The following is a 12,586-nucleotide window of genomic DNA, read 5'->3' as shown; positions in this document are numbered from 1 at the left end:
ATATAGCATTGTAAATCCGCAAAACCTGATCAGGAAATGCCAAGCATGCCACGTTGATACGGCACTTCAAATAAAAAAAAAACACACATGATTATGTTTTATAAAACGTATGTACGTAGTCCACTTGAATATTGCAGTATATGGTACCTACACTACCAAAAGGATATTTCAGTGTACAAAGGTCCTTTACAGCTAGAATAGAAGTAGTTAAGGACCTTGACTACTGTGGGGAAGACTACAATTTTTAAAATTATATAGTATAGAAAGAGGAGAACGCTACATAAAGGCATGGAAACAGATAAAAGGAATTACCGAAAACATCATGGAGCTAAAAATATCAGAAAGAGCAAGCGGAGTTAGATCAAGTGTCAAAAACTATACTAGTAAAACTAAGGAAAACACACAGGACATTAATCCACTACGCACCAGCATCGACAATGCAGCGTCTATTCAGTGCGTTGCCAGCTAATCTGAGGAACATATCGGGAGTGAGCGTAGATGCGTTTAAGAATAAGCTCGACAAATATCCAAGCTGCATTCCAGACCATCCAAGATTGGAAGATGCAAAAATACCGGAAGATGCATTAGCAGTTCTCTGGTAGACATTAGAGGTGCTTCACACAGGGACCTGGGGCAACCCGAACGAGCTGTAAGGTTTGTAAGGTTAAACTTAATTTTGAGAACTGGTAATTTCTTTATCTTAATAGGTCCTATGCATGTGTATTCAGTGTTCATACCATTGGACTGCTCAGATTTAATATCCTATGACAGAATTTACTTAGCCCGCCTATACCCATTTGCTTGTCCAGTGTTAACTTTGTTTACGGTTTTCTTGTTTTTAATATATAACCTCGAATATCAATTAGATAAATACAAATAGAAACTAGTTATGTAATGAAGCCACCGCTTGCATAAGGCTTGCCTTTTGAGTGTCAAGAACAATGTAAAGAGTTGTGAATTATCGACATGAAACTTTGCAATTTGAGCACAACTTTTCTTTAGTAGTAATTAGATTTTACCATTAGTTATATCTTTAAATTTGAGAATCACAGCAATTGGGTCACTTTCGTTCTCAGTCATTCCTTGAAAATTGTAAAGAATGGAATTTGCTCACTCCATTAATGGGAAAGAAATTGGTAACATTTAATTAATGAATTGATAAAATATATGTGCAATGTTAATGACTTCGCATTTTTTTAGTTAATCTATTACGCTCATTGATTGACAGTACCCGTGCATTATTGCTACTATAGATTAGTCTAGTGCAATGAAGTTTACGTAAAATTTTTTTAGTGTCTAAATTTTTGCAATTTCACTGAAGATCTGTTTACTGAAATTTGTTCCATTAGACTTTTATTTAATCTGGAATCCACCAGCTTCCAAACTTCACTTTTGTTGCGTTATTTTTCACTATCTGTGTTCGAATATTAAAATTGTTCGGGAAGGTGAAATAACTCGTTAACATCTCTATTTAATTGCAGACTGTGGCTGTCGCTAAAGACTGAGGGTTAATTCACTAATAACTTGAATGGGAAACAATTACAACCTTCCAAAATGCAGGGCTCGTGTTGGCTGAAGTCTAGCACAGTCTAAAGAAGAGGAAAACCGACCACAGCATGGAATGAACAGTTTGGCCCCTAGGAGCGAGATATTATTCAAAGAAATTCGACACTATATATTCTACTCAGATAATTTATTAAGAATGGTAACAGGTATTGCAACCACCAAATTAGAGATACATTTAGCAATTACATTAGATTTAAGAGTTCCAAATCCGTTGAATGATCCATATTCAGACCTAACGAGTAAACATTCAAAATGGATTTTAAAGTACCAAAAAGGTACTTGAAAATTTATTGTACTAGACAAACCAAGTGGCAGATCCATGCTCAACTGGTATGTGTGGTGATTGTAAATTATACAACATTATTAACAGGATAAAACAAATAATCATATACTTTAGGGCCCTTTAATTAATCTTTCGTTGGCCTTTTCACTGAAGAGTATTTTGTGTATATTGTAATTACAGTGGTATTTGCTTAAACTTGTAAGTCACCGTTGTCATGATAGTACTCAAAAAGCCATGATACTATGTTTACTCTTAATTTAATAATCAACAATATCTTAATTATCAAAGCCTTGAGTCGAGATTTTTTGAAAGCGTTGCAGTAATTTATGAAATAAGTACTTTATACTCATTTCCTGCTGTTCAAAATCCGAATGTTTTAAGGGGAGTTTTCCATTGGGAAATCAAATAGCTATGAAATTAAACTATAATTTCTCTCCCCAGCTCACAACTTGGGTTCTTAATAAAGATGAAAATGGATCTGACAGCGTTGAGGCCTTTTAATTATTTACTATTATAAAGTAAAATTAACTCAAATAATTGAGTTAACAGTAAATGTTTTTTTTATATATATATAGTGAAACGCAGTTCCTAATATGCTGTAAAGTATAATTAATTCAGAGGGACAATTGGATTATAACTAAAAATCAATTCACAGAAGGTCGATTGGAATATATGTTAATTTTTTAATGCTATTAGTTTTAATTAGATGTAATTTCGGGTCTTAATCTTTTTAAATAGGCAGCTCGTGACTTATCATTTACCTCGGAATCATGATTTCCTTAATTTTTTTAGGTTTTATATAGACGTGATCAAATTTCCACCGACAATTATACTGTGAATTAGTGAAAAAAGTCATTTATATAATTCAAGTACAGACAAATGAATTAGGTATTGTTGAATGGACGTATTTGCTCATTAATTGAAGCTGAAAAGCGTGTATAGGGGTACTTAAACTCTAACAATAACCGATATAAATTAGGGATAAAGTAAATTCATTTGTATAGTCAGTTACGTAAGTACGAGAGTGAAGGGGATTGATTGCTTGTGATGTGTATTTAGTGTGTGTATAGATTTTGTATTTTAAATTTTCTAAAGTGTTTAGACAGATAAGGTTAAATTGGGTACCAACGGTAGATCTGGCGTGGTTGGTATGGTGTTGGCGTCCCACCTCGGTGGTCGCGATTTCGATTCTCGGTCATTCCATTGAGGAGCAAGAGATGTGTATTTCTGGTGATAAGTTCTCTCGATGTGGGTCGGAAGTCGCGTAAATCCGTTGGTCCCGTTGCTGAATAACCACTGGTTCCATGCAACATAAAAACACCATACAAACAAACAAACAAGGGTAGATCTTAAGTAATGGGTGTTCCGTGTTTTCCATTAATGCTTCTCTATCAATGTTTGGTTGATAACTATTTGAAAAGAATAGGCAGATGCAAGTGGTTGTCGTAAAAGATGGAAACTCATGTTTGCATGTTTAGTGGAGTTATGAATTTTTTCCCTGATTAGTAAAAAAGAAAATATGAAAAAATAAAAATGGATGAAAAGTGGTTAACCGAGAGGTTAAAAAAAAATATGAAAAAATAAAAAATGATGAAAAGTGGTTAACTGAGGGGAAGTATAGTTTTAAAAAGATCTTAAGAGGATTATACGTTTTTTAGAATGGAAGTGGTGAAATTAAACGTAGTATTTAAATAAGATGAGCTTACCATTAGGAAGACTAGAGGCAGTGTTTGAGAGAGAAACGTAAAGATTGTTTAAAACAGATTGGTTACTGGCGTGAATGATTGTAGAAAGCATAATAAGTAGAGTTGTTGTTAAAACCATGTTTTGAAAGATACACGATATCAAGAAGGAATTTTAGTGTAAAGAAAAATTTATTAGAGTTCGGTGCAACAACCTCTCACACAAAGCTTTGGTTTCAATTTTGAAGTAATTCTCATTATTTTAATCCTTCAAGAGTCTTTATAACAGCTGTGACTTTATCTGATGAAAATCTTAAGATTTTATGCCATATTTTTTCTGTTATTTTAAATTCATCCGTAGTTTTATAACGGGAATACTATTTAATTTTTGTTGAGGAAGTGTATTGCAATCATTGATGAAATGTTTTCCAATGTACATGTTACATTGTTGTTTTAATTGTAGCTTTTTCAAGTCCACGTAATCAAATTTTATTCATTTTTGTAGTACTTGCCCTTTGGGTCAAACTCTATATTCCATCCCATTCATTTTAGCTATGGTTTTAATTTTGTGAACATCATTTTAGGAGAAAGTTGAGAATATTTTCCCATCAAAATTCTGACAGACTTGCAGCGTTTATTTAAACAAATACATATGGACATGCATATCGCAATAGCATTAGGACGTCCTTTGACAATGTACTCAGCAGAGATTAACTTAATTTGATCCACTGATGGATGCAGCAGCTATTTGCAGTAATTAGTTTTTTGAGTAGAGAAATCCTTGCATTTTCATACACAGATCTGGGTTTACCCTTAAATCTAATTCTTATTATTTGATACGTGACATGTATCGACACCCCATCCTGTATATTCATCAGAACGTTATTCCAACCACACGCAGAATACTTCGTAACCACGTTTCAGTTTTTCTGACAGTTTTTCTGACAGTTTTTCTGAAGTTTAACATAGGATTTTTAGAGTTCCTTTTAAGGGTAAGATTGTTTAATAACTGTGGAAAACCAAGACCTCATGTCACTGAGAAATATTGTTCAGGTAACCGAAATTCTTGAATGCTATAATTATTTCTGGCGTAACACGAGTAGTTCTTGACAATGTTGAAATTTAAGCACTAGTTTTCAGACAACTTTTCTTGTACAGTAACGCATCTTTTACAAACAGACTTCTCAGAAGTCTGTTTGTAGTTTTCGAATAAGCCTGGGTAGATTCGTTAAATTACTCCAAAATGGATGACCAAAAACTTGTAATATATTGAATTAACGATGTCTAAACACTTAGATTACTATTATAAGAATTTGCAGTTACTTCGCTGCAAGACGTTGCAGTGTTCATCGCTTTTATGATATATTGAGTCATGCTTACGTACGTCTTCCACATTGCAAAAATTGCTATTGTGTTGTTCTGACTTATGAAAAAGTATTTTTCATTGTTGTTTTGCCATTTTTCTCTTAAAGGTATGTTTTCATTAAAGTTGCACAACGGCATCTTTCAAAGATTGTAAATTGAACATTTCCTAATTATATGATAAATTACTTATTTTAGTTCCTGATAATTTAGATAAATTATTATACTCGACTTTCTCCTAATTTGTTCTAAATACGGACTGTAGTTATAGAAAAGCAAACAAAAATGTCCTGTCTTATGTTAATAAGAGATTGCTCAGTACAAAATACTTTCATTTTGTTTTAAAGTAAGTTTAATTGTATAAGTTGGTTTTGCCAAAGATACACGAGTATATGGAGTCGGCATAGACGTTTTAGCGCCCTCTCCCTCCCTTATGTTTTAGCCTTGAAGATACTGATCGCTTGGCCGACGAAAACTGTTTCAATAACTCAAGTTTCATCTCCAGTGCTACAGAATTGAACTTCTCTTCCTTCCATATCACTTGAAATAGTAATCCTTAAACTGTAAATCATGTTGAACTTTGAAGTTGAGGTTCAAGTTAAAATGTTGATTAAAACGAGCATTCTGTGAAATATTAATCCTATGTGCCCCTACCAACGTTTTTTATTAATTTTGTTTTAAATTACATGTTTCCATATTTCAGTTGTAACGACATGGAATATCGTCTGAGAGAAATTCCAATGTCCATTTTCATGCTATTTTTTGCCGGTTAACTTTGAGTACTTAGTATTGTATAGAAAGGTTTTAAATCTGCGCCAAAATGCCCTTTTATGCTATTAGCCGATGAACTTTCTTTAATCGTATTGAAATGAAATTTTTAAATATAGACTTCATATCTTGATTTAATGCTAATTGTTATTTTAAATTGTGCGGTAACAATTTTTACATAGTTCTAACGCCTTTAGGTCAATTCGGCCATTTCCAAATGGCTCTGCTCTGCTCATCCCTTCCTCCCCCCCTCCCCTCCCTCCGGAGGGGGAAAAGCCATCGTTAGGTGCACTCGAGGAATTACTCAAGGTTCACTGCAGCGTCCATTCGGCCCCTAGCTCATACTTTTTCCATTTCCTTTTTTTCAGTACCTCCTCCGTCCGATTATTTGTTTAATTCCATCTTGTTTAATTCCTTTCCTTTCGAAGGTTTTCGACTTTAATTAACCTTTCAGTGCATTTGTGAAAGAGATTCTTGGTGCATATACTGTATTTCATATCTAAGGCATATGGTTACCTACTAGAAAAAATTCAAGCCTGCATTTCCCTCCAAAGAAAGGGGGAGGGGTGGGGGGGAGGTCCCATCCAGTAGCCGGGAAACTTCATCAACTTAAGACTTGTAAAATTACCGTTAAACCTGTACCGTAACTTTTTAAGCCTTTTATAAAGTACCTTCCCTTCTCTCAAATTTAAAAGATTCTATATATTTTCAGTACGATTAATGAAGACTGGATCCCAAGTTCTATGGCAGAATTTCCATAAATCCCGTTAAAATGTAATTTTTCGCAGTTTTGAGTTCAAAGGAAATTAATGCCGAACTGCAGATAGTTGTATATTTAAGTTCCTGTAATTCATTGCTAATACCCTTCTTTCATTTAGAACGCCTCAGTGGCATGGTCGGTATGGTGTTGGCATGCCACATCGGTGGCCGCGAGTTCGATTCTCGGGCATTCCATTGAGGAGTGAGGTGTGTGTATTTCTGGTGATAGAAGTTCACTTTCGACGTGGTTCGGAAGTCACGTTAAGCCGTTGGTCCCGTTGCTGAATAACCACTGGTTCCATGCAACGTAAAAATACCATATAAACAAACTTCTTTCATTTATAAATGCTGCTCTTTCGGAAGTGATTGATGAGTGTCAAAGTTAACTTTATTTGTTGTGGGGTTCCAGTGATTTCTTTTGAGTTTTCTAGTTGGCTGAACTTCAATTTCAAGTTACTTGCTGAGCAATTTCTTATAGAATTAGTTAATTCAATATATTTTGGGCATTTGTATGAGGTCTCATAAAAATAGACAAGGTGGTTTTAGCTGCGTAATGCTTTTTGTAGTGTGTTGTCCCATTAAAAATATTTAGATTGTTATGCTAGAAAAATATTGCCATAATGAAATGGATGAGGTTGAAATGCTGTACTACATAAAGGTCTGTCCCTACGACCGGGCCTGACCGGCGGACCTCTCCTCTAACGGGCTCATTTGACGGGCAAACCGTCAAATTGCCCGATGGGTCTTGTAGCAAAATCACCATGGTTGTGCCCGATGGCTTGGGTTTGCGACCCTGGCAGAACTTACGTTAACCATATACATTTTCTTTTACTGAGCCATTCTCTGCACCATATTCTCTTCTTTTTCATCACACACACAGCAATTATCATGCTACACAATATTTTCTTCTTTGCGGTAGGCACCACGTTTATCATACCGCACTGAACATACTACTGGCATCGTCGGGCACGCCCACCTCTCCATCGCCTTACCCGTGTGGACAACATTCACGGTAAACCCAAGGCCTTGGGTAAACCCACCAGAATTTACCCGTCAACCGGAGAACGCCGATCAGGCCCGTCGTGTGGACAGGCCTTTATGCAGCCATTCTTTGTAAAAAGATTTTGATAGATGCTGAACAGAGTACTTCGTAAAGGTGCCATACAACTACCCTCGTGGATATCGCTGCTAATTTTGTGAAATATCACAATGTTTATGCTAATGTTACTATAAAACTGTACATGTGCAATGTAATTAAGAAAAAAGCTGAGGAAACTAATAAAAGACAATGGAAACAATATTTTATTACCCAAATTCATGTGACATTACAACGTAAATTTTACAACTGGATATTAAAAACTTTAGACAGGAAATCATGGGTAGTGTTATTAATTTTATTTTTTACAACGAACATGTCCCCCCTCAAAAAGGGGCTGGGCAGTGAGGAAGGAGTTGGTTGACACCAGGGGGCTCCCTCCATTACTACTGCCATATGCCCCACAATACAAAGCGTAAATTGTCAAAGGGTTACTTCTATGACAGGTAGTAGTGTCGTGTTGACCTCTTTAAGTCTATAATGAATATGGTATTTACCACCTGTATCTGAGGTTACGAGAAGTATTTTGTCACTAGGCACTTACCAGCTGGTGAATGCTTTACTTAAGGTGCGTCCACACGGTCGAACAATGTCTGACAGACAAACATTGTTACCAATTAACAAATGTCTGCAAGTCTTTGCCTTGTGAGCAGAGTAAAAACATTGTTATACAAGTTAATCTGGTACCACTTTGTTGCCAGATCTACTTCCACCGTTTCAACGCTTATGACGTCATCCTGCTTCGCCTATGATATGGTAACAATGTTTGTTCGTCGGACATTATTAGACCTGTGGACGCACCTTTACACTGCGTCTAAGCGATCGGACTTTGTTCGATGTGACGTCAGAAGCGGGGAAACGGCGTGCAAAGTTAGAACTTAGCCCACTGTCTCTCGGCTTTTGACGTCACATCGAACAAGTTCGATTGTTTGGATGCAGCCTGAAGTAACTGAGGTTAGAAAAAATGTTTTGACATACTGAGCAAGTTTATTTAAACCTAGATATTCCAAGGTACTTTATAGGTCACGTTGAGCAACTTGGTAATGAAAAGTTCAGAATCTTTTCAATAAGGCTATTACGCTTTGGTAATGAAAAGTTGTCTTTTCAATAAGACTATTACGCTTTAGTACCACTATCAAATTCTTACTTCGTTTTTACTATAACTGAAATTATGATTTCAAAAGCTACGCCATTGATTTAAGTAATTCAAAACCACAGTATCTTAATACCCTTTTAGACCTAATCGCCCCGAACTTTCAAAATATCGCCACTTCAACATCAAAGCTAACTAGCAGTTTACTAGGAAACTACCGTTTGAAAAAAGAGTATCTATGGTAACTCAGTAAGCTGAACTACTACTTTTTTATCCATATATATTGAAGTACAATTTTTGCTGAATATCCTTGTTAACATAATGCAACAAATAGCCTTGACAAAGTTTGATACTTATAAAAACAGAATATCTAAAGGATAAGATTCACTGACCTCAACCACTGCAAGGAGAAAAATATGTAATGCACAGAATACCACTTACTATAAAAATGTAAAATCACTCAATATAAGAAGTGTACCTTGCATGACCATCATTACCAAGCAATTTTTTTTTTTTTTTTTTGCAGTTATAATCCAGAAGTGAATAACAAGAAAAAAACTTAATTAAAACGTGCTAGTCTGTCTAAAAAAACTAACCCCAAACAAGAAATCTCAAATGACCGCTTAATAGAACCTAGGATTAATGAAATAGTTAGTTTTATATGATATATGCTGCACACAACTTGGAACTTTTTTCCACCTTTGCATTTGTAATTATGCTGTATCAAAAATCCACTAAAACTAGAACAACTGAATACCCCAAACGGTTAACGAGAATATCATTAACATTCGGATATGCAATGTTTACTTTAATGTCCCAGGTAATACACATGGACAGAAGTCTACGTTTCAGATAAAATTTGCAATTCCAAGCTAATAAAGACCTAAAAAGCAGTTAAAACCAATACATGACCAAGAGTTTTCTTTCATCCAGTGTTTCTTGTATGAGTCAAATACTTAGGAAAAGTGGATGACACCAATGCAGAGTACTATTCAGGCACCTCTAGTCTCATCCCAACCAAAAAGATGCTAGATCGAACTACTGTCACCTTCCCCTGCATTGATGAGTTAGCACAGGCAACATGTTAACTAAGGCAAGGCTCTGAAAGACATTCTTATGACAATAAGTAAACCTTGAGTACCAAAAGCAGCAATCAGAGGCCTCCCTTAATAAAGCATATTCCTGACCTTTGCATTTAATTGAATCATCTTTACATAAAGTTACTTCCTGCTTGCTGTATTATACAAACCGTAAGATACCGAATTATGACGACATTCTTCTGAATTTTAGTATTTGTGCATGAATTTCTTGCAGTGCAAATGCCGTGTTAGTACTGTAATGAAAAACCCTTCAACTTTCGATATCTTAGCTTCCGAAGGAGTTAGTTGTTATAGAAAATTAATCCTTATTTCAACCTTTGGCCAGACATGTATAAGCTTAGAAACGTGAGATTAAATACTATTGACTAAGTCATGGTCAATAACCGTACCTAATCCCACTTCCTATCTCATGTGAAGCCCACACCAAGACATATTTACAAACCAATTACATAATCAAAAAGGGAAGAATTACTTATAACCAAGTACACGAATTCTAACTGGTTTCTTGAGCTATGTAAAGAATACAGCGCAGAATCATTAGTCAAGGAGTAACCATAAATCTAATATCAAATACCAAGGGTGCTACAAAAACCAGTAATAATATCAATATGCCAAGAGTTATGCCTACCAAGTATACTAAATCAGGAGCCGAGCAGTTCCTAACTACCTCGTTGAAAAATCAAGACTTGACTCTCTCTCTCTCTCTCTCTCTCTCTCTCACACACACACACACAAAAGGGGTTGCTGATGACGTCAGAAGCGACCAACACTGATTAACAGGCAAAGAAAAAATTTGAAGACCACAACACTAATGTTCGGCTCTTGACTGATGGCATCGGTTCCGAACTTGACTGCCTGACTTGACCGACGAACGTAGTAGAAATATGGTATCCATCCATATCAGGAAGCACTGTTTGTGAGGTCAGTTCTCCTCAAATATGCACTTAGACGTCACCATACTACATACGTAGTACGATAGGGTAACAGTGTTTGTCCGACGAACACTGCTCGACCGTATGCACGAACCCTTAAGGATATGAGTTCCTTAACATTTATGTCAAATATGACTAAAGGCATGCGCAAACTCATGAACGTTTACAACACTGGTGATCTGATCTACTGCAGGATACAAGAGAATGAGGAAAAATCCTAAAGACCTGAACATTTAACCCAAAGTACAGAAGTGCGTAGCAGATTAAACTCCACCCACTTGTCAAAAAAGACGTCGGACTGAAACCATAACATTTTCAAGAAGTAACTTGAATTAAATCTTGAACCAGCTGGTGAACAATGCCATCTCATAACACTTTTGTTACTGTTGTAAATGATGGGCGTAAATACTTTCTAAGAGAGAAATTTTAGTTGAGATTGAAAATAAAGAATGATTTAAATGGCAGCTGTTCAAACTCACTGAGAACATTATCACGCATTAAGGTCGTCTTATTGCAAACAGAGTTGGAAACAATCCGTTTTTCATGGGGATAAACCAAGAAAAATATCAAATTCAATTTGACTATATATGTGTAGGGGGGAAAAGAGTGAGCATTAACTGGAGAAATATTTAGTCAAGGGAGTGTTTAACAAGTATAAGACGGGTCTCATAGGCCATCCTGTAGGACATGCAACATGCATAAAGGCACTCGTACAATAATCACTAGATGGAAATTTACAACAAAAGAAATAGTGGGTTGTCGATGAGCTGACAAGAATATTATGTATGAAAACGTGATAAAGAATGGGAAAGAAGTAGAGACAAGAAAATTGTCTAATAAAATTATAATGAAACTTCAGAAAATTGTCCATGTAATGTGGAAAGGATTACGCCATCTAACTGTAGATCTTGAGAAGGAATCTGACAATGAACTTAAACAAGCAATATGGTGGCACTTCTAAGGCATAGGATACAAAACGACTGATTGAGCTAATAATGAAACTCGACCAAACCCAAGATATATAGAGTGAATACAGAGGCAGTTGCGTTAGAAGAATTTGAGAAAAATTCTGGTACGCAACAAGGTTTAGCCTTGAGCCTTGTGTTGTTAATCAGTAATAGAAGCAGCTACAATGAAGTGCAAATAGGGACCTTATCTGTATCTATTCACAGATGATTTTGTGCTAAGAGGGTAATCAGAGGAAGGGCTTGTGGAAATGTTTAAAAAGTTGGGAAAGTGGAATGGACAAGTTAGGAATGAAAGTTTAGGTACCCTAAACATAACCCATGGTGACTATGGGGAAACTCAGAGACAGGTCTCAAAAAGAAATTTAGCCTCGTAGGGGCTGTGGGTACAGAGTGTGAATGTAATAAAATGGCGTCATTAGATGCTAAAGATAACAAATGGCAGCCAAAGATCCCTGCCGAAAGTGTATAAGAACAAGTAGGCAGAACATGTCTGTAACCTCAGGAACACAAATGAATGTGAAGCAAGCATTCAACAAAGCTGTGGTAACAAAAAATGTAGTAACAGCCTGTAATAAGTGGACGAGGACTGTGAGATTGCGGATGAATGGCAAAAGCCCCATTTGTAAGCAAAGCAGAAAAAATATGTGGGCATGAGGTCTCTACTACTCTATGCAGATGAAACAAGGCCGATAACAAATATGATTGAAATATTTTAAAAAGTAATGACTATAGAAAGCTAAGATTCATAGCCATAGGATGATGGAAATTGTTTGGACAAGTAATGAGAAGAGATAGATGAGCGATAAGTAGTTGACAAAATAGTACATATGGATACAACATGACTTAGACTAGCAGTTATGTACAGTCAAACGTAGAAAAATGGTAAGAAGGATGACCCAGAGCAGACAAGAAGGCTGTCAGAAAGTGCACAAGACAAAGGAGAGTGGCGAGGTGGACGGTGATAGTCACAGGAAGAA

The sequence above is a fragment of the Macrobrachium nipponense genome, chromosome 18, assembly GCF_015104395.2.
Source record: "Macrobrachium nipponense isolate FS-2020 chromosome 18, ASM1510439v2, whole genome shotgun sequence".
Taxonomy (NCBI): Eukaryota; Metazoa; Arthropoda; class Malacostraca; order Decapoda; family Palaemonidae; genus Macrobrachium; species Macrobrachium nipponense.
The sequence above is the reverse complement of the archived record's forward strand: the minus strand, read 5'-3'. Positions refer to the sequence as shown.